Source organism: Cyprinus carpio, chromosome A25 (genome assembly GCF_018340385.1).
Source record: "Cyprinus carpio isolate SPL01 chromosome A25, ASM1834038v1, whole genome shotgun sequence".
In the NCBI taxonomy this organism is placed as follows: Eukaryota; Metazoa; Chordata; class Actinopteri; order Cypriniformes; family Cyprinidae; genus Cyprinus; species Cyprinus carpio.
Genome location: NC_056596.1, coordinates 13,937,679 through 13,962,169, shown reverse-complemented (window position 1 = coordinate 13,962,169; position 24,491 = coordinate 13,937,679). Strand labels below are relative to the sequence as shown.

Sequence of the window (24,491 nt, the reverse complement as noted above, 5' to 3'; positions counted from 1 at the left end):
TATGTGCGCAATGCATGTGTGTATTGGTGTGTTCAGCAATAAAATACAAATGTTTTTGTATGGTATGCATTCCTTTGCAGAACACTTTGCTCCAACTATCCAATACTATGTGAATGCAGAGCAAAACATGTATCAATTTTCCTTGATGTTCCGTATCAGTGATCAAAGGCCACTGATTTGAACTTCAGCCAAGAAGTGTCCTATCTTACAACAGCACTTTCCTTGTGTCTTTTTTCTTTCCGAAGTTCGTTACCAAGATATTGTGGCCACTGCAAGAAAGGGTCAAAGTCTGTAGAGACCGCATGCAGTGTTCACACAAAACCTCATTCAAAACACTGTAAAGTAGTGAGATACCCAAAAAATCCACTTTGCTGAAGAAACATACTGAATGCAAAGGTTCTCAAGGTGGGACTGATCATTTGGATCTCTTGGAATCAAGGTAAGGAGTCATTAAAAATTTGATTAAATTGTTTCCATTTTCTTTGTGACTTAATTGTATTTTTTTTATTGGTACTTAATGCTATAACAAATTTTAGAAAGGAACTAACTGTAGATTGGGAAACTATTAAAAAATAACAATAAAAAAGCTTTGTACTTATCACAAATAATAATAAAAAAAGATTAGATAAAAACTAAAAAATAAACTAAATGAAGCAGGATATATATATATATATATTTATATTAACAGAAAAGCACGTCCAAATTTATCATAAACGTCATCAGAACAGCTGCATAATTAAATTGTTTATGAATGCACGTGAGCTATGACCAAATATGCACGTTGTGATGGATCCGTTCACACAATCATCTATAATGCAGCTGTTCTATAATTATTCGCAAAGTTCAGGTGAAAGACAGTGCGCGCGCGCGTGTGCATGAGTCATGGGTTGACCTGTCATGACCTGAAGTCAGGAGACGGTGGGCTAATAACATTTTGGAGCGCAACAAACCACTTACACCTTGCATGTGCATCAGGAAGACCTAGTTAGTGGTGTTTGAGTTTATTCTCTTTTACACTCTGAACAAACCTCTTATAACTTTGGCATCTCCCCCTTTGGGGGTGGTGTTTTTATTTATTTATTTATTTTAACTTAGGCCAGTAACCTGCCAGAACCCCTAAGCAATGGCATAGCAACATGCTAAAAGTCCCTCAAAAAACCTTAGCAACACCCCAACATTTTGGTGCAAACTAGTTCAAAACAGATGATTACAGTAGATTTATTTTATTTTTTATGTGTACCACATTTATACCAATAAGTCACAAATACAATTTTAATGCAGTTTGACAGATATAGTCAAGTCACAAGCTGCTGAAACTTACTTTATAGTAGTGCTGTTAAACGATTAATACGATTAATCGCGATTAACCACATCCAAAATAAAAGTTTTTGTTTTCCAAATATATGTGTGTGTACTGTGTATGTGTATTATTAGGGTTGCACAATTAATCGAATGTGATTGCTGTGCGTTTGTGTAAAAAAAATATCCATATTTACAACTTTATAAATCTTAATCTCTAGCATCCGCTAACTGTCGTACGCACGTTCACGAGAGAGTGGCGTCCAGCGGATTTTATAATGGATGGGTGCATTTTTTGGACTTCAAATTTTGGGCTAACATCCACTCCCATTATAAAGCATGGATTAACCTGGACATTATTTAATATAACTCTGATTGTATTCATCTGAAAAAGAAGAATGTCGTATACACCTAGGGTGGATTGAGGGTGAGTAAATCATGGGGAAATTTTCATTTTTGGGTTCACTATCCCTTTAAATCTTCTGTTTATTCAGCAACCACTGTAGGTATTTCCTGATTTTTTTCTGCTGGGCATATTTGGAGATTCTGCTCGAAAGCTCCCTCTTGCTTTCGGATGGAGATTTACTACTGATCACTGAACCGTGCTTCACTGAAAGTTATGCATGACAATCGCAATTTAACCTGGGAAGTTTCTGAAATTTGGTTGATTTGACATAGAATGACCCTATGTTATTTTGTACATGCAAAAAAAAATCTATAAAGATAATAAATTTCATTATCAATGCTGGCTGGCTGCGTTCGAAATCGCATACTTTGGGGAGTAATGATAGTGTTTAGATGTGCCATTTTCAGTTTTCATCATTCATTTATCATATAGGCTACTTTATCTTCATTAACTCCAACTGCATCTCTTCTCCATGTATATACAGAAATTCATTGTCAGCTAATGCAATGGCGGTGTCTGTTGTCACCTGACCTTCTTTATCCTCCACTAAAAGCCTCACGTCAATGGCACGGCACCATGGAGACTGTTTTCTTGGTAAATGGTGACTGGAAATCGTCCCCAGAGCCCTTAAATGATGGCAGCTCATAAGAAGTCATTACTGGCAGCATCCATCTAGGGCTGTGTGCTCAATGGTGTCACCTCTTTAATCAGTTTCCTCCTTGTCGAAAGCTCCTGTGGACAATGACAGGTTCCCACTGAGGTTTAACCATGCCAGAATTAATCGTCTAAGTACACCGTTTCAAAGGCCAGCCACAGTGGTGGTCCATGATTCTGACGGGATTCACAATGTAATTCTGTTGGGGTCATTTGTTACGTCAGCACCAGTCCAGTATGTAAGAAGGTGTGAATGTAACTGTAGGAGGGATATTACACAGATCAAGTTTCTACATATGTCAGCCTGACTCATTATGAAAATAAAGAAAATAGAGCTGTGGTTTCATGTCTTCAGGGAATGGTGCACTGTGTCTTTTTTTAGGAATGGCTGCATTGAATTCTTTGAAATTGGTGAGGAAAGATAGGATAGTCAAAGTTTGGAAAAGTGTTAGCCTTATCTCTCTTAGATACGTTTCAAACAGTGATTCATTGTCAAAGTTATTTGGAAATCAGATGCGTCAGAACCTTCCACACAAAGGTGTTTGATGGAAATAAGCATTGACCTTCTCCAACCCGTATAAGCACACTTTCTGGCACATTTCCATGATGTAATCAAAGCTGTTCAAAGCATTCTTTGTTCTGCAACCTTTATTTGTAAATCCTGCTTTGCTTTGTCTCCGGAATTTTTTTTTTTGGGGGGGGGGGGGGGGGGGCTTTTCCAAGTTAACGCCATTGTTATAAATGGATTTGTGTAACTTTTCTTAACCATCTTTGGCTGTAAACCCTTCATAATGAGGGCAACTATGCAGCTGAAAGGTGCAAAAACCTCCCTGTTCCCTCAATCTAAAGGGGGCGTGGTCATTTTGTGGGTGCGGTAGAGGGGTGTGGCAATACATCTTAAAGGTATAGTTCATCCAAAAATTTTCTTATAATTTACTCACCCTCAGGCCATCCAAGGTGTAGATGAGAAATTAAGCACTACATCACTTCACCAGTGGATGCTCTGCAGTGAATGGGTGCCGTCAGAATGAGAGTCCAAACAGCTGATAAAAACATCACAATAATTGACAAGTAATCCACACAGCTCCAGTCCATCAATTAACATCTTGTAAAGTGAAAAGCTGTGTGTTTGTGAGCACACCTTGCCGAGTTGGCAGGTGTTTTGAGTGATTTTTAGTGCATTGTTATGTGGTTGTTCATGTTGGTTGGTGTTTGTACGTTCATTCATATCATAAATGTGATCTCATCTTATTAGTTCTCAGGTATGAAATCTACAAAAATGACAATGCAGTGGGTTTAGGCATCTTAAAAACACTGTTTAAGTTAAAAATATCTGTGATTGTGTTAGAATAATGGTTTAAACACTTTATCTTACTCATTTTATCTTCTGAAGATAAAATTCTACAGCTGTTACAAAATAAAAACACTTTAGAAAGTGTAATTTGTACTGCACCCTGACTTGATTCTTCACATGTGTGTCGATACGTGTGTGTGGTTCATGGAAATGACTTCCTTATACCTCACGCTGTAAGTCACCATTGGGAATCTCTACCTGATAACTGGAATGGCGCTCCCACACATGAATTTCCCTGTTATCACAGTGGAATATGTCAACATTCGGCCCCCACACAGTTCCAGCCTGTTTTGACTCAGTATTATAAGTCCAGCGCTCATTCAAACTCTCAATTCCAGCCACAGGACGGCCCTTGGAAGTCCACCTAATCCCTCTGAACTACAGGTGGCAGGAGAGATCGGTCGCCCCTGTCTGAAAAACTTCTCTCTGGATTGCTTTCACACCCCCTCTTCCTCTCTCTCCATTGCTTTTCTCTCTCTCCTGGTTTCCAGTGAAGTGGTAATCCCCCATCTGAAAAGGAGATCCAAGCTGAAGTAAAGGCATTTTGGGTTGGCATGCTACAGAAAGGGACACGTCACATTGCTCCTCACAGCTCTCGGCCGCAGTGGTAACAGGGCATCTGAACAAGAGAGCAAGAAAGTGGAGAGAAGGAGACTTTAACTTTGTTTTTCCCTCCAAAACTGAACGATTAGGGCATTTTGTGTCCCACAGGAGTGCGGAAGACTGATTTTGGCTGCTCTCTAAGTTATTGGAGCACACTGAAACTACTGTTTCATCTGTAGGTTGGCACCATGAGTGCTGAAACTGTGAAAGACTACTACGACTACTCAGAATGGTACGAAAATGCAGTGCCAACCAAACCTCCTGTCGAGTAAGTGCTCTTAATTTGTGTTTATGAATGTGGTTCTTTATGGTAAATTTTTTACATTTATCAAAACTTTGTTGTGATTCATTATAAGTTTGGTGGGGGGCGGGGGGCGGTGACAACATTTCACTTAGATTTGTAAGATATTTCTGCATTATTTTCATGATATCTATCTACAGTACTATATATAGTTACAGTGGGGCTTGAAAGTTTGGGAACCCCTTGCAGAATCTGTGAAAATGTGAATAATTTTAACAATATAAGAGAGATCATACTAAATGCATGTTATTTTTTATTTAGTACTGTCCTGAGTAAAATATTGTACATAAAAGATGTTTACATTTAGTCCACAACACAAAAAATTGCTGAAAATAACCCCATTCAAAGTTTGGGAACCCTTGGTTCTTAATGCTGTGTGTGGTTACCTGGATGATCCACGACTGTCTTTCTGTTTTGTGATGGTTGTGCATGAGTCCCTTGTTTATTCTGAACAGTTAAACTGAGAACTGTTCTTCAGAAAAATCTTTAAGGTCCTGCAGGTTCTTCAGTTTTCCAGCATCTTTGCATATTTGAACCCTTTCCAGCAGTGACTGTATGATTTTGAGATACATCTTTTCACACTGAGGACAATTGAGGCACTCAAACACAACTATTAAAAAAGTTTCAAACATTCGCTGATGCTCCAGAAGGAAACAAGATTAATTAACAGCTGGGGGGTGAAAACTTTTGGAATTTGAAGATCAAGGTAAATTGTACTTAATTTTTGAACGGGAAACACACAAGTATCTTCTGTTGCTTATGAAGGGCAGAACTAAATGGAAAAAAAATTATATTTCAACAAAATAAGAAAAATTTGGAGATCTTCATCGTGTTCAAAAGTTTTCACCCCCCAGCTCTTAATGCATCTTGTTTCCTTCTGGAGCATCAGTGAATGTTTTGAACCTTTTTTAATAGTTGTGTTTGAGTGCCTCAATTGTCCTCAGTGTGAAAAGTTTTTAATAGTTGTGTTTGAGTGACTGATTTGTAGTGTTTGTGTATGGAAAGATGCTGGAAAACTGAAGAACCTGCAGGACCTTAAAGATTTTTCTGAAGAACAGTTCTCAGTTTAACTGTTCAGAACAAACAAGAGACTCATGCACAACCATCACAAAACAGAAAGACAGTCGTGGATCATCCAGGTAACCACACACAGCATTAAGAACCAAGGGTTCCCAAACTTTTGAATGGGGTTATTTTAATAATTTCAGCAATTTTTTTTTAGTGTTGTGGACTAAATGTAAACATCTTTTATGTACAATATCTTACTCAAGACAGTACTAAATAAAAAATAACATGCATTTAGTATGATCTCTCTTATATTGTTAAAATTATTCACATTTTCACAGATTCTGCAAGGGGTTCCCAAACTTTTGAGCCCCACTGTAAATATACTATTTTGTTTTTATAATTAATTTTATAGTTAATTATGTTTAAATGTTTAAGCTTAATCTTACAATCTATACACACACACACATGTATTTTATGTTTAAAATGTCTATTAAATTTATTTTTATATTAATTCTAAAAATCAATCACAACTTTATGATTCATTGTAAGTGGGGGGAAAATAAAAATAAAAGTGACTTATATATTGTAAGTGGGGGGAAAATAAAAATAAAAGTGACTTATATTTGTAATATATTTTTGCATCATTATAATTTAACATGTAAAATGTATACATTTTATAACTTGACAAACACACACACACACACACACACATATATATATATATACACACACACACACACACACACACACACATATATATATATATATACACACACAAACACACACACAGAGAGAGACACACATATATACACTTTTATGCTATTTTTAATAAGTAGCTACACATTATATTTCATAATTATAATGCAATATTTCGTTTTTATAATTTATTAATTTTATAGTTTATATGTTTAAATGTGTCAGCTTACATAATACACACACATATATAAAATGTATTTAAAAATTGACAATTATATATATAAAATGTGTATTTATATTGTTACAATTTTCATTTCATTTAAAAACAAATTACATGATAAGTGTGCATTCATGGGTTCTCTGGGTTTAGACATTAACTTCTGTGATTTCAGCTAGATAACATGGTTAAGGTCATCAGATATTCATTAGATATTATCTTTATTGCTGCTCATCATATAGTCTGTTGCCATCTCATAATGCACTACCCAAAGCATTTACAAACATATCTGATTATATTTCTGCTGAAAGTGATGAGATTTTTTTTACTTTGATCTCATCTTTGATTCTTTTCACATATGCAAAAGACTTTTCGGCTGGATTTTAGGTAACAAATCACCAAACTGTGAATCTAGGGTTACTTCAGTGCATCACATGCCTTGTCCAAGACTTCCCTAAACCAAACACAGGGGCTTTTCATTCGTCTCTGAGTTTCTGTTACCATGGCCTTTAGTTGCCATCTCAGCATTTCAGTTTACTCAGAAGTGTGAGTGGGGTCATGTGCTGGAATTTCACGTCAGTCAGATTCCCTACAACAATCAGTTTAAATTAATAATCTGCATTTGAAGAAGTTCAGTAGAAGTGCTCTTATAAGTAATGGTCTATTGCTTGGGAACGGAGGGGAGGAAGGGAACACGTTTATGCTGAGTAATCGGCCTGGATTGCAACAGCTTATGACAAATACACTGTGTTTGTGAAATTTTCAGAGTTATCCCACCATGTGACCCCACAGCTGAGGAAGACCTCTTCCACATATGCATTGCTGCAATATCTGTGAGTTCCCTTCTAATGAAACAGACTGGTTTCATGTTCTCAATTTTCTTTTTTTCTTTGAAATCAGACATTACCATGGTATAAATCAAAGCACTAGTGACAGACAGTATTTGGATATTTTAAAAAGCACCTTTGTGTCCAAATCTAGAAATAACCATGTCAATATATATATATTTGTATTTATATATAGAAATATGTATTTTTATATATATATTTTGTGTCCAAATATATACACACACATATATTGGATCATTTAATAAATAGAAATAAAATTAATTATTAATTAATACATTAGTCTTATGTGTTTTTTATATATATATATTTATTATTGTTATAATTATTATTATTATTATATCTTAATTTTTATTTTAAGAGGTGCAAAAAATCTCATAGCAATATCTACTAATCCCAGTCTCCAGTGTTATTTTAGTATCACTAATATACTGTTATAGTTTTTAGTAATATTTTGAATTTGTTTTTATATTTAATTTTTTTATTATAATTTAAGTCGATTTTAAAATTTCGTAGTTTTATTCGTTAGCTATATTTCTTTTATTAATTTTTATGTACGTTTTAATTGACTTGGCAACTAGGTGAAATAAAATCATTTATTTCTGTTAAAGGTTATTTTATTTGAAGTAATGAAAGTTTTTTTTTTTGGGGGGGGGGGGGGTGATTTTAGTTTTGGTTAACTATAATATTTGACCACTGCAAAATACCATAGTGTGTCCACGAGATATCATGGTACTGTCATAGTAATTTTGCATAAAAAGTTTGAAAAACATTTCAAACACACATTTGTTGTCACTCATCTTGTAACTCCCAGACTTCCCGCTGAGTTCCTGGTCCTTTCCTTTCTTTGATATTTATGCAAAAAGCCACATGCTAATTAACTATGATGGACCCATGTGGACTCAGATGTCACCTTTGGCCATGACGCCTCCTAAAAGTGTTACAGGTCACTGCAGGTCACTGATCCCAGGCCTGTGCACTTACTCATACCAGAAACAGAGGCAGCGTCTTTGGAAATGGGTTCTGCCCTTGTTTCATAGGGGTCTGTGGTTTCATTTGAACCGAGAAGCTGTGAAGCTGAAGGGGTTAATAAAGGGTCAAAGTCCCAGCTGCACCAGCCTCTGCTGGGCCTTTAGAGGAAGTCAGGGAGGTTGTAATACTGACAAATTGTCCTCTCTTTCTGTCCAAAGCTGGTGGTCATGCTGGTTCTCGCCATCCTGGCCAGACGACAGAAGCTGGGTGACAATCAGAGGGGACTTACAGGTTTACTCAGGTCAGTTTGACATCTGCCAATAAATCACCCAGAACCTCATGGCAACATGCTAAAAATGTTTTTTTTTCTGTTCTTTTCTTCAGCCCAGTAAACTTTTTAGACCACACACAACACAAGGGCCTTGCCGTAGCTGTGTATGGCGTTCTCTTCTGCAAGCTGGTTGCAATGGTCCTCAGTCACCATCCACTTCCTTTCACTAAAGACGTCGTAAACAAAGGCACGGTGACTAAATTTCTTGCTTCATGGAGTGTTGAAATGCATTCATAGTGTGATTTATGGCAGTATTTATTCAGTTTTTAGGCTTCATTTTATGATGTGGTCTAGTGTTTAAGACTCAGGACTAGTGAACAGAAGGTTGCTTGTTCGATTCCCACAAGAAACAAAACCTTGAGTCGCCATCGTTGTACACTTAACTCCCTTTTGGTCAAGGACAATAATTATTGCAATGTTGTAAACATTCAGGTCTTTATAGATTAAACAAAAAATAATAATAATCCGCTTCCGCTAACTGTCGTACGTGCGTTCACGAGAGAGTGGCATTATATGAGAAACAGGCCCAAATTTAAATCAATTTACACTCAAAATTGTGTTTTTTGGGAGATTTATTCATATAAGTGTCTCAAGGTCACAACAGATTGCACCATTAAGGGTTTGAAATCAAAACCTTTCGAGTCGCAGCCTCCTTTAACCACTGGGCCGCAAATTATTTATAAGCAAATCCAGACAGTACTGTGCTCTTTTAGGCTAGGTCCAGTTTGAGAGCACAGAGATGTTTAAGTGGACTATATTATTTTGTTCTGTATGCCTGTAGAGTTCTGGCTGATCCTGGCTCTGTTGTACTACCCCGCGTTGTACTACCCTCTTCTAGCCTGCGGTACGCTGCATAACAAGGTGGGTTACGTCTTGGGCAGCCTGCTGTCGTGGACACACTTTGGAGTTCTGGTCTGGCAGAAGGTGGACTGTCCCAAAACGCCACAGGTACCACTTACCATGGATATATGGATCGAAAACATCACCTGTAAAATATAAGCATACTTTCCCACTGTGTTTTTAGAGCATGTTGAATGAGACTTTCAAACTCTTCTGTAGCAGCTTAAGTTCATTAACCTCATCCCATCAGTCCTCCGTTCTGTTCCCGATGTCCTCACATCTTCTAAATGAATGGTTAAACCTCGACACAATTCGTTCTGGTTCTCAGGATCTCACTGTGGTGCTTTGCTTCAGCTAATCACTTTAGATTCTGTCACAACAATGTTACACAAAATACACAATAAAATAAAACATTCCAGTTTAGTTTGATTGTTCTGCCTGCTTCATGGATTTAGCAAGGAAACAAAAGGACCAAACTGGCTGACTGAATTCATCCTGAAAGCCATTCAGTTATTTTTAGGACTTTATAAAGAAAGCCTTGTTAGGTTTGTAATATGAATTCTGAGTGAAATTTCATGATTGATTTGCATTGAATATGGGTGGCAGGAATTGTGGGTAATATAGCGAGACAAAGGACTGCAAACATTTGATGTTGTTTGATATATGAAGATCTATAAGTGAACGCTCTGTTCAGCAGCCTTCCTCAGATTGCCTGTCTGGCTTTTCTTAGCTTCCAGTATCCACTGCTTCTGTTTAAAGGTTTACAGAACACAGAGACAAGCAACGGCTCGGAGGTGAGACTGCTGTCCTGATTGTGTAATAAAGGGGAAGCTATATTAAACGATCAAATTGTTTGAAAAAAAAAATAAAAAATAAAAAGGGGGTTTCAAGCATCAAAAAGTTTGATACAGTTTGTTAAATAATAAGTTTTTGTAATAAAAATTAGTATGATGTCTGCATTTAATTGATATAAAATCTTTTGTCATTTTTATACGAACATACGTCTCGTGTATGTATGTCTATTTGTTCTGCAGACTGCTTCACTTCCTAAGATCTGAAAGGTAGTTAGGTTGTGCCTGTCAGCTCCCCCTTTCATTAGTCTATGATGTTATACTGTCAAGGAATAGTTTTTTTCCCAAAGTGAAATATCAGGATAATACAACTGTTTATGTGTTGTTTTTTTCCCAAAGTGAAATATAAATAATAAATAAATAAAAGGCTTACAGCTAATCTAATTAAGGCATAATCTTTTATTATTATTTCTTTAATGTAACTGCTTTAATGCTTATTAATATTTGAAAACAAACATAAAATAATTATGTGTTTATTATGTTCAATGATGTTGTGAATTAAGAATTTGTGAATTAAGAATTCATAATACTTGTACCTTATATATCAAGGTGTAAAGAAAATATGTTATTAATTTTTACTTGGTCATTAGATTAGAACTTTTCTTGAACATGGTATTAAAGTTTTGAAAGCCACATTAAGCCATAAATACTTGGCATGCGTTTTAATCTAGAGTTTTAAATATTTTTGATTTCAAAGTGAAAAGTGAAGTGAATTTTTGGCTGTCCTTTACTTGGATCTGTGCTCATCCAAGTGACACCACAGTTTGAACACACACACACCCGGAGCAGAGGGCAGTCAGTGCTGCAAAACCCTGCAGGACCTGAGACTCAAACCCGCAACCTTCGGGTTACAAGTCCGACTCTCTATCCATTAGGCCATGACTTCCCACTTTTATTTATCATGGATGCTCTTATTTGCCATTGATCCCTTTTTATTTAGCATTGTTTTTCCCCTAATACTGTAGACAATGTTACAACAGACCTGTGACCCATTTTTGGGCCACGACCCACCAGTTAAGCGCCTCTGTGTTAATTCATAATGAAGGGACTTAGGAGCATGGAAAGGCAAGAGGAGAGTTTTGTAAACTCGGCACCTGCATTCCAGAGCTCTAATCATTGTAAGCAGCTCAGTGGGATTGGGTTATGTTTGACTCACAGAGCACATTACACAAACAGTGTGTTGTTTTCCCATAGGAAGCAGACAATGCCAGACTTATTCAGATATAATCGCTATGACGAATACGTTTGGATGAAATAAGAGGAGCGATCCCCTCATAACACATCTAAACTTCGAGTAAACAATGACAAATCTAGATCTTTTTTTATACATTTAACGAAACTATAATACAGACAAGCAAAGTTTTTGTTAGATCACACTACATTACCATTTTTAACTGTTTTTAATTTTGAGAAGATTTGTAGTAATTTCATTTTATTTATTTATTTATTTTAACTTTCTTGCAGGACCTCAGTTGCAGTTATTATCAAGATTATGTGAAGAAGATTCTCAAGAAGAAAAAGCCCACCAAAATCAGGTGATGCACACTTACATGGACACCATTATTTATTAACCCAAAGGTTCGAGAAGCTTAAAACAGCAGAAATTATACTACTAACCCATAATAATACATTCACAGAGAGCTGATGCTGATCATATGGAAAAAGAAAAGTAAAGGAATGAATTTTTCCTCTGGTTACACATGTAAAAACTTCTTTACAAAATGTAAATAATTTATGTTATTATAAAATTATTTGAAATAGTATTGTAAATAAATTATTTATTACTCAATTTAAATTAAATCATTTAAATGATTATCAAATCATTTTATAAATAACAATTTCATCAATGTTATCAATTTAAAAAATGAATTGTTTTTTATACATTTTATTATAAGATAAATTAGGGTTTTCAAACCCCATAGAATTAATAAATAAAATACTATAAATACGAAATAAACTCTATAAATACTATAAATAAAAAATATTAAAATAAAACATATCTTGTAGCTTATTAATAGGAAGTGCTTGTTATACTGCAGTGTGAGCTAATCGTTTTGGTAATGGAATGGATTCTGATTGCAATGAAAGAAAGGAAAGGTAAAGTACTTTCTATTATAGAAATCAGGGCACTGTACAATGGACAGGAAGATGGGATATTGCCTATAGACTAGTTCCTTCCTCATTTCCATTGACAGGAGGTGAATCACACCTACTGTAAATTCACTTATGCAAAGATTGGTAGATAGTGATCCGTCACTGTCCCGGAGTGTGTGAACTAACGCCATTCAGTCTGTCTGTACTGTACAGATGCTGATCTTCTTTATGTAAAAATATACTGAGTGCCATTGAATATAGTCCCGTGAGCCATGTGAGGGAATGTGTCCTATTACGGGGAAACTCCTTTGTGTCAGTAGGATATAGTCTACATAGGAACGCAACGTAATGGAGGGAAATATCCAGATAAGAGTAGCAGATGTAGGAAGGTATAAGGCATATATCAATAAACTTCAGATATGCCTCAAATATCAAGAGACCATGAGGTTGCAGGTTTAGACTGGTTGTTCGAAGGTTGCAGGTTCGAATCCCGATAAAATCCCATTACTGTAAATGACTTTAGAGATAAGCATTTACTAAAAGTCTAATTGTGCATTTAAAAGAAAATGAAGGGCTATTATTTTAAAATAATATGCTGCTTCTTGTTGTTTATGGCTGTTATCTCTTGCTTTTGCAGTTCCAGCGTATCAAAACCCAAACTGTTTGAAAGACTCAGAGATGCTGCCAAGTCTTATATCTACACACCAGAGGATGGTAAAAAAAAAATTTTATTCAGGATGGATTAATGCATCACATTGTTGGAAAGTTACAGTAAAGACATTTATTCATTTTTTAGTTACAAAAGTTGCAAAATTCTGTTCTTTTAAAACTTTCTATTCAGAGAGTCAGGAAAAACTTGATTTTGATAATAAATATTGTTATTGATAATCTTGAGCAGCAAATCAGCATATTAGAATGATTTCTGAAGGATCATGTGACACTGAAGACTGGAGTAATGATGCTGAAAATTCAGCTTATCATCACAGGAATAAATTACATTTTAATATATACTGAAACAGAAAACAGTTTCTTTCAAATTGTAATAATATCTCACATTTTTACTATAGTTTTGATCAAATAAAAGCAGCCTTGGTGAGCAAAAGAGACTTACCAACACCAAACTTTTAAACATTAGTGCTTGTTTTAAATTACTGTCATTTTATTTCTTTTCCATCAGTTTTTAGGTTCCCTTTAAAACTAGCGATCTCTGTGGTTGTGGCGTTCATTGCTCTTTGTCAGGTAAACGCTTGAACAAACGAGCCCTTTTAGCATTATTTCTGTCTAAAAGTATGAATTAATGTGCTTTTAACTGATTTAAAGTAGCATGTTAGTATTTCAAGGCATTTTCCATTCTTGTGAATGTCTTAGATGGCGCTCTTACTGGTCTCCGGTGTGCTGCCCACCCTACACATCGTCCGCAGAGGAGTGGACGAAAACATCGCCTTCCTGTTGGCTGGTTTCAATATCATCCTGTCAGATGACCGTCAGGAGGTGGTCAGGATTGTAGTGTACTATCTGTGGTGTGTGGAAAGTGAGTTCGCTCCCATTCTTATACTTCTTATACTTGGGCTGTTCTGTTGCAGGACATAGCTGTGATGTGCAATAAGTCTCAGAGAGATCGATTTTGCTACTATTATACTATGTAAATCTTGATTTACGTTAGTTGTGAAGCATATTTGCCTTGTTGGATGATAATGTTTTAAATCGCCAATAAGCTTTGTTTAATTGTGCCAGGGACTCAATTCACCCAAAATACACTGTAATTTACTGTACATGACTTATTTAGTCTGCCAAATATAGTGAATGCTGGACAAAGCTCACTATTTCTGGTCTGTCCCGCAAAAATTTGGGACGGTGGCCACCCTAAACATTAATCTGTGGCCACAAATGAAGTGTGCTTAATTGTACTGAGTGTGCACTTGTAGTGTATTTTTTTTAAAAAGCTGTACTTAAAGAGAGACACTTACATTACTGTTTTTAACACACTTAAGCACACTTAGAAAGTGCACTTAGTAATAATGTAAAGTTTTAAATCATTGTTTTAATACTTTTTGTTATGCTTTAAAGTACACATATTTTGATGTGTTGACTAACTAACATAATTTGAGTAAGTATATTTGAAATGTACTAAATTGTACTAAATATACTAAATTGCAACTTCATTGTTACAAATGTGTAATTAGATTTATATTATATTTAAATACATAATTGTAATTATATAGGAAGGCACCGAACCCCTAACTGCTCTGGGTGTGTGTTCACTACTGTGTGTGTGCACTTGGATGGGTGAAATGCAGAGCCCGAATCGCACGCATCCGCTTTCACTCAGCTTTAAACACTCATGTAAATCAGCAGATGAATAATGAAGTAGTCAGCAAGCCGACTGCTGAACTGTAGCAGAACTCGTTTTCCAATAAGTCAATGGGAAAAAGTGCTGAGGCTGTGAGAGTGTGTTTGTGCATCTGACAGTGACCTGTCTGGGTCATGTGATTGTGTGTGTTTCAGTTTGCTATCTGTCAGCGGTGACCCTGTCCTGCCTAATCAACCTGCTCATGCTCATGAGGTCCATGGTCCAGCACAGGTGACCCTCACAACCACACATTCAGTCAGATGAACCGGCTCAAACTGTCACATGCATGCTGATGCACAGATGTAACATCCTGATTCTCTGATCATGCATTTTAGATGTTAAAATACTTTTAAATATCACAGGTTATTACGCGGAGTAGGTTATTTATTATCTTGTTTTTCTTTTTATGTGTTTTAGTTGTTTTAATTATTTCAGGTTATTACGCGGAGTAGGTCTGTCAACAAAATAGTGTTTATGATGCGAATGTGCATTTATTAAAACACTTTCAATGCAAAAAGATAATTTGTAAATAAAAATTTAATTTCACAGTAAAAAATACACTGACATTTCCTAATTTATTTTCGTACATTTTAATTAGAAAATAATATTATTTTTTAAAGTTTCTTTTTAGTTATAAGATAATTTTATTGTTTTATGTACAATTTATATTAAAAATATTTTTATTTTCTTTAATTTCTTTTTTATTTCCCATTATATATTGATTATTGTGTACTTTATTTAACTAAAGCATACCAAAAAATTTTATTCCCCTATTGTTACCTAAAATTAAAACTAAAGCATTAAAAAAATCTTTACAAAAAATAAAGCAATGATTTATATTTTTTTTTTTTTTTTTTTATTAAAATGTTTTTTTTTATTTATTTTTTTTTTTTTATGTTTTTTTTTTTATTGTCTTCATCATGTTACCAGTTTAATTTTAATATCAGGGTTATTATTGTTACCTTAAATTAAAACTAAAACCTTTAAAAAAATTATTTTTGGAAATAAAGCAGTACAATACTGTAACTTTAATTTTAGATTTTTATATATATTTGAATTAAAATGTATTTATTTATTTATTATTTCTAATGTATTTTATTATTTTATTTTATTGTCTTTATCTTTTTTATTTCTCACTTATTGTTTTATTTTTTTTTTATTTATTTTATGTTTTATTTTTAACCATTAAAATATTTTTTAACTTGAAATAAAACAAGTTAATATAAGCTGAAATAAAAAGAGTTATTAAAAATTATATATTTATTAATTATTGTCTTTTTCTTTTTGTTTAACTTGAAATACTAAAACAACTACAACTAAAACTGAAATAAAATTATTTATTAAGAACCATATAGACATTTAAAAAATGACAAAAACAACAAAATGTAAATTTTTAAATTAAAATAAAACCAGAAAATATAAAAATGAAAACTAATTTAATAGAAAGCTATAATGAATATATATATATATATATAGGTATAAATGTATATAATTATACTATAATACGATAATATATATATATATATATATATATATATATATATATATATTCCCCTATAATAGTATATAAATGATATAACAACACTGTTCAGTTCAGATAACTCTAATACATCAATAACTTTTAAGTTTTCCTCAGGATTTGCTGACATATTTCATTCTTTTTATTGCTCATCGCCAGCTCGTCTCCTGACTTGCACATTCACACATAATTCATGCACTTATGTGAATGCATTACTAATAATTTTCTCTTTATCATAACTGACTGCCTCTATTATGAATAACAGCTAGCTGGAGGTGAAACAGGAAAAAAATCATTTACTAGGCTAATGAGAATGTGGTAATTACAGTCAGGAATAGCAGATTAAAAATAATGACTTTTCAAATTGAGTTTTTAAATGTCATTAATGCAGTCTGACTCTGTGACCTGCAATTCCATCTCAGTTTCTTCTTCATAAAGAGACGCGGTGTATGTGAAGGCTGTATCTGTGTTCCCTCAGGTCTAATCTGAAGGGACTGTACAGAGGAGACATCTTTACTGTGTATAACTGCCACAGGAGCATTAGACCGTCCCGGCCCGCACTGGTCTGCTGGATGGGCTTCACCAGTTACCAGGCTGCCTTTATCTGTCTCGGTGAGAGCACATTTCCTCTCTGTATGGCCCCTCATTGTCACTGCATAACTCTTTGCATTGTAGTGTAAAAGTGTGAGAAAGACAATCTGAAATGTTTTTTTTTTCACATGTTCAATAGTTTGTGTACAACAACAACAAACAAAATTTGAACTGACCAAATTTTTTTGTTTTTAATTAATTTTTTTCCTTCTGGACGTTTCCCTTAAAAATCCATAATAGATTGAGATTATTATGTTGTAATTAAAATACATACATACATACATACATACATACATACATAAATAAATACAATTTCTTTAGAATAATGTGCATTGATGATTGTGCAATCAAGACCAGAAATATTTAAGAAAGTAAATAGGAGTTTGTTCTGTTAAATATATATTATATTATATTATATTATATTATATTATATTATATTAGATTAGATTAGATTAGATTAGATTAGATTATTTATTAATTAGTTTGTTGTTCATTTATTTTTATTTATAAATTACAGTATATCATTATATTATAATGTTATTGTTTAAAATATTATAAAACTATATTGTTGAAATGTATTATAATATATATATATATATATACTATAATATATATATATATATATATATCTATATATATATATATCTATATATATATATAGATATATATATATATATATTTAGAATAATGTGCACCAAAAACATTTATTTAGAATTTTTTTTTTTATTATTAATTTTTTTTTATTGTATACTGATTTGGTTTTATTCATTTTTTGTTTTAATTTTATTTTTTATATCTATATTAAAAATATTGTTTATAGTTAGTACTTTAGCAGACAATAAAAATGGAGAAAGTTGTTATGTTTTGATTTAAAAGAATTCTGTAGAATAATGTGCACTGATGAACTTTTAGGAATATTGGTAATTATAAGGTAAACGGTGGATTTTGTGCTGTTTGTAAGTAAATAAATAAATTCTTTATTTTTATTTATTGTTGTTTTCTTTTCTTTTTTCTATTTCTATGAATATGACAGGTTAACTTAAGGTTAAGGTTTTATTTGTTTTTTTCTATTTAAAAAATATAATAGTATTATATTATTTACAGTTTAAAAAAACAGATACATGTATTAAGAAAATTAATTTGGTGTGTTTTTATTTAAATATTTAAATAAACAAATAAATTTATATTATATATAAATTATTATTAATTATTAATTATTTTTATTAATTTGTTTTCATTTTATTATTTCATTCATTGTTTTTTTAACTCATTAAATAATATCATGTTATTTATGTGTGTGTGTGTGTGTGTGTGTGTGTGTGTGTGTGTGTGTGTGTGTGTGTGTGTGTGTGTGTGTGTGTGTGTGTGTGTGTGTGTGTGTGCACAAACATGATTATGAGCATATTTGATTACTCCTGCGTGTCTGATTGTGTCTGTGTCCAGGCATGGTGATTCAGACTCTGGTATTCTTCATCTGCATTCTGTTCGGTGTCTTCCTCATCATCATCCCCGTCCTGTATGGAACCAATCTCATGCTGTTCCACATCATCGGTAGGATGTGGTGAGTGGCCTCACTCTGCTCGATCTTAGCTCAGGTGATGATGACTGTGACTGCAGGGTCGTGACCCTTTGAGCCACGAATCTGGACTAAAGCACTCCTATCAGTCATCTCTCCTCATAAACCGTAAAGGCCAGCATTTAGACAAGTGCCTCTTGAGATGCTTCCCACTCACATGTTCTCTCTGCTGAAGCCCTTCTGGCTGATGCTGTTCGTGGCCGTGCTGATCCAGCATCTGACCTCCAGGTTTTTGTTCATCAAGAAGGACGCAGGAACAAGAGATCTGAACAACAGGTGCTAAATATACATAATATTACAACAGTCAAAACATCTGTTCTGCCTCTTACTTGTTATTGCTTCTAATGTTAGTGTGCATTCACCATCTGCTAGGCCATGAAAGATCAGACAACAATACACACACATCCATTTTTTTTTTAATTATTGAAATTTTTAAATTTTTTTGTATTTAATGAAATTTCTAAAGAATTTCATATTAACTTTTTTTCAACACAATCGATATATGGTCCCACTTTATATTAAGTTACTATGTACTTACAATAATTAATCATTTTGTAATACAATCATGCTTATATTTTATACCTTGTAATTACATATAGAATTCATTATGGTACCCACTTTATATTAAGTGGCCTTAAACTACTATGTACTTACTGTTTATTAACCCATATTTCACCTGTAGCATGTAAGTATTGTGGTACATACATGTTTTTACATTGTACTTATTTTTATAAAATACCTGCATGTAAGGCCACATCTGTAATTCATTTATATATGAATTATATTTATAATTTATATATAATATATTGATATAACATCCCTTACACCTACCCATACCACCCAAACCTCACACCCGTATATACCTTATATATATTCCATTATATATTCAATATGCCGTTAAAAGTTACATAAATTTAGCAAAAGTGTTTTTCAATACAGTATGAACACAATAAGTACATTGTACTTATTTTTTTATGCAAGTACAGAGTAGTTAAGGCCACTTAATATAAATTGGGACCATATATATATATATATATAGATGGATATATCTATATAATATATAATATATATTGAAGAAGCCAGAAAGTTCTACATAAATTGTCAGGTGGAGTTTTGTAGTTATTTTGTGTAGGGTTGATTTTTTGCTTTAATTGTTTTATGAGTTGTAGTTTTTATATTTTTTTTTTTTTTTTGTGTGTTATTTTATTTTATAGTGTTTTCAAAAAACAGATGGGCGACAGTTATTTTTATATTTGATATGATAGAAGGCCAGGAATTTATTTTCTTCATAAACTAAATCGGTGGATTTTTGTGTACCATATATATATTTTCATATATATATTTATTCATTATATTTTGTATTATATCACAGAGCTTGGTTGGAGGTTTGTTGTTTTGTTTTTTCTTTCCAGAGGGAGTCTGTTTCTTCTCAGCTACATGCTCTTCCTGATTAATGTCATGGTTGGTGTTATACTGGGCATTTGGAGGATAGTCATCACTGCCCTTTTCAATATAGTTCACTTGGGACGCTTGGATATCAGCCTTCTCAACCGCAACGTCGAGCCGTTTGACTCAGGTACTGCTGGAGAGCGCAACGCATTCACATTCAGATACCCTATCAACAATGAAAGTGCGGTAAAATTACAGTAAAATGTATTCATAAAAAGAAATTAACACCCTCCATATCATCAATATTATATTTAATAATTTATTTTGTATTTTTAAAGTATTGAATATAATTTAAAAAATAAAAATATTTTTTTTGTATTTTTTAAATATTTTATTTTCATTTTAAATATTAATTATATCCGATATTTACATATTTTATGTTTGTATATAATTTTTATATATTTCTGTGGTTTCAAACGAGAGTCCTCCAATCAGTTTAAAGCTAGATTTGTAGTTTTACAAACAGAAATATAAAATGTAACTGTATTTTTACTATAAGCTGATATTTCTGATAAAAGTGCCACAGTGAAATTCGATTGCGACCACAGATAACAGAACCCTCTGTGGTGTCAGATGTTGGATGTGATTGTTATTTGTATGTAAATTGTCTCTTTTCTATGTTGTGCTTTTTTCTTCTGTGTGCAGGTTACCGCTGCGCTCATTACCTGAAGATGGTGGTGGTCAGGTCTCAAGTTTTGATGTGTGATTTATGTGTTCTGTTGGCTGCTGCAAACCTCAGGCCAGGACAATCTCTCTGCACAGAGGATGAGAGATGCTGAAGAAGGTCTGAGCTTTTATTTCTTTATCGCTTCAGTTCATGACAACAATGTGATTCAATTGAATTCGTTAGAGAGCCACTTGGCTGAGGATGCGGTTTATTGTTTTAAAGCTGCACTCATTCAATTTGTCCAGTGAGCTTTATCAGTGAGTACATTTCAGGCCTTCTGTGAGTCAAACTTTTGAAAATAAAGATGCATTGAGCTGATTTCAAATAGGTATGAGGATGTCTGTAAAGGTTTGTTGTTGTTAAAAATATATATTTCTAAAAAATAACAGACATTTCAGGCGCAATAATTATTATTTTGTTTTTAATTATAAAAATTGTAATTATAAAAAAATAATAAAAAAATATAAATTATTAATAAGATCAATTAATAATAGCACACACACACATAATTGTAAATATATTATTACATTTATTAATTTTTATATATTTGCAACAGGTACTGAGGGCACCAATTTGCAAACTATGTGTAAAATGTGCTGCATTAGGGTTATTATATGTACTATATATAAGGAATAATTCACAGTAAATTACCATAATTATTAAAAATGTATATTATTATAAAATGTCACAAATAATTGTAATAATGACTTAATAACCCAGGTATATATCTAGAACATATTGTAAAAATATATATATATTTTTGTTGTATAAAGTAATACATTTTGTTATAATATTGATTTATATAAAAAACACAGCTAATTACCATAACTATAAAAAATAATACATTAATAAAAATAAAGCTATATGTATATATATATTAACCCTGTTATATGTGGGGGAAAAGGTATTTTTATACTTATGTATTAATTTATAGTCTTAATTAATACATTTGATTATATAATTGTCAAATGACAAAATATCATTTCTAACTAACCATGCATAAAAAGTGCTGGATTATGGTTATTATATGTACTATATGTAAGGGATAGTTCACAGCTAATTACCATAATTTATTATTTTTTTAATGTAAATATTATATATATATATGTATATGTATATATATATATATATATATTATATATATATATATATATATATATATATATATATATATATGATTGATAAATAATCTTTTATATAAAACAATACATTTTGTTATAATTTTGTACAGAACAAAATATTATTTATAACATGCCCTGCACCACATTGCAAACAGATTGAACTTCCAGTATGCAGTAGAGTTTAAAATGAACAGATTAGTTTCATCTTCTTTTAATGCATTTCAAAACAGAAAGCAGAGGAAAATGATGTTAGATCATCTTTGTCGAATCTCTGACCAAAGCTGAGATTCATATTGATCTGTGTTTGATTTCTTTTGGGTGATTTATGTTTGTTTACACAGACGGTTGGTTGGCCTTGTTTTTGGAATAATTGATTCATCATGTTGCCCTGCACGCAGCAGGCGAGCGTTCCCGCAATGATTACATTTGTCAGGATAAATTGGGCCCCGATGTGCAATAACTCACCGCGGCCCTGCTGCTGCTCAATCAGACCTGTCAGAGAGAGAGAGTCCATAGTGTGAACATCCTCTGTGCATTCACAGTTCACACTGCTCATCTCCTTTCATAAAGCGGAGCGGAGCTGGAATTCAAGCTTTACGTGTTTGTCTTAAGTCAAAATCAGATCTGTCAGCGTTTGATGGGGTTTGACAGATGATAGGCAGCAGGTGGTGTGTATTCAACATTAAACAGCCCTGTCTTTTGTTGATTTTACACCTACAGATGTACTGATGCTTGCATTGGTAGGTTACACAGACTGAGCTCTGTAATTGACTGTTTCATGTGTGAGTGTGTGACTCATAGTTTTTTTACTCGTCATGTGGTGATTGCACATTGCGATATGTTCCAACTGTGATACTGTGGTTTGCTATTGCTGTTAGTTTGCTGTATGATTATTAGCGCTCTTCTATATGGACAATATTTCTTTGCATTTAGTGTCTTTATTTTAGATGTCATTTTTTAAAGGAATATTTATTAAAGACTTATTAAAAAGCAAATCGGTTAATTTTACTGAATCAAAAACATACACAAGACCAGGGTGTTTAATTCTCGAACGAATGACTCTTATGATGAGTCGGTTCTTTGAGGTGAATCATATGCAAACAGTGCTACCAGTTGAGTCCAATTCGCCAAATGAATGACTCTTATGAGTTGATTCTTTTTAGTGAATCATTTTAGTGAATTTTTAGTGAAGCGCGAACAGTGTAGTTTGTTTTCCCAACAAATGATTCTCATGAGTTGGTTCAGTTAGTTAGTTCAAGCAGTTGGTTAGTTGATCAAAAAATAGGCTATAACTACACCGGTGAAGTGTAAATCACAAACGAAGAACTCATATGAGCCGTTTTTTGTAATAAATCATAAACAGACCACTCTAGTGGAGTCTGGTTCGGTTCACTTTTTCCAAACAAATGACTCTTATGAACTGCTTCTTTTTAGTGAATCAAAAACATACAGTGCAAACAAGCACACGTTATCATTCTTGTGAGCCTGTTCTTTTAATAAATGGATGAATTTTCAAATAGATGACTTAACCTGTCAGTCTGATGATTGATTCAGTGACCTGAATAGCAAGCAGTTACTGAATCAAACTGAACTGCAAGTGTTTGTGTGTGTGTGTGTGTGTGTGTGTGTGTGTGTGTGTGTGTGTGTGTGTGTGTGTGTGTGTGTGTGTGTGTGTGTTGTAATTTATAATAATGAATTATCAGTGATTTTTTTTTTCTTGCCATTTATTTTTTTTTTTTTTGAATTTGAATATGCTTTTTTTGTATTTTGGTTTGATTTTTTTCTTACATGTTCAACATTTTCAGGTATTCAACTGGTCCAGCAAGAGAAGAAGCAGAACAAGGTGTCCAGCGCCAAGCGGGCGCGAGCGCACTGGCAGCTCCTCTACACGCTGGTCAACAACCCGTCTTTGGTGGGCACCAGGAAACATTTCCAGTGCCAGAGTTCTGAAAGCTTCATCAACGGAGCCCTCAACCGGAACTCGAAGGAGGGCAGCAAAAAGGAAGACAGCAGCAAGGAGCCTAGCAAAGAAGCAGAAAGCACTGCCACCAACAACTGAGGACTGCAAATCACCATGCGGAGAAGGAGATCGGCCTCCCTGACCCCCCCAGCCTCTTCATTCTTAATGGCTGCTGGCCAGATATTGATGATAGTATTATTAATGCTTTGGTGTGGCAGAGAAGCACATGTGTTTTAGCTAAGTGCACTTACAGCTCAGTGCCTCAGGAAGAAGTTCATGCAGTTGTAGTTAACGGATCCTTTGCACATGTGTGTGGATGGATGGATGGATGTATTGTGTCTTTTGTTGCATGTGTGAGTGAGACTGTCTCTCTGTCTTGGGCTTAGCGTATCAGGAAATTTAGTTTGGCACTGAAATCCCGTCTAACCGCTTGATGCGAGGTTAGTATGTGTGACTATTTATGAATGTACAGGTTTGCAAATAGACTAATTATTAATTTCCACTCAGCATCTTCATTTTTGCACTCACTGGTGTGACCAATAGTGAGAATGTTCTTATCATAGATGAAACCAGTAATGTCCATTATGCGTTTATCTTTGTTTGTTCTCATAAAGACAAGATCTACTGTAATTGATTTACAATTGTTTTTCATCTCTGACCAAATATAAATACAATCTGTCTCACTGTTACATTGACACTTCATTTGGATATTCCCTCTATTATGTCTTTTTCTGCTACCTATGGCATATTTGTGATTGAAATTAAATAAATATTACAAATAAAAGTA

The 24,491-nt window shown here is 33.6% G+C and overlaps 1 pseudogene; it reads left to right on the top strand.

Moving 5' to 3' along the window:
• The first annotated feature begins 271 nt into the window (after window positions 1-271).
• LOC109055657 lies at window positions 272-24,491 on the top strand (annotated as a pseudogene).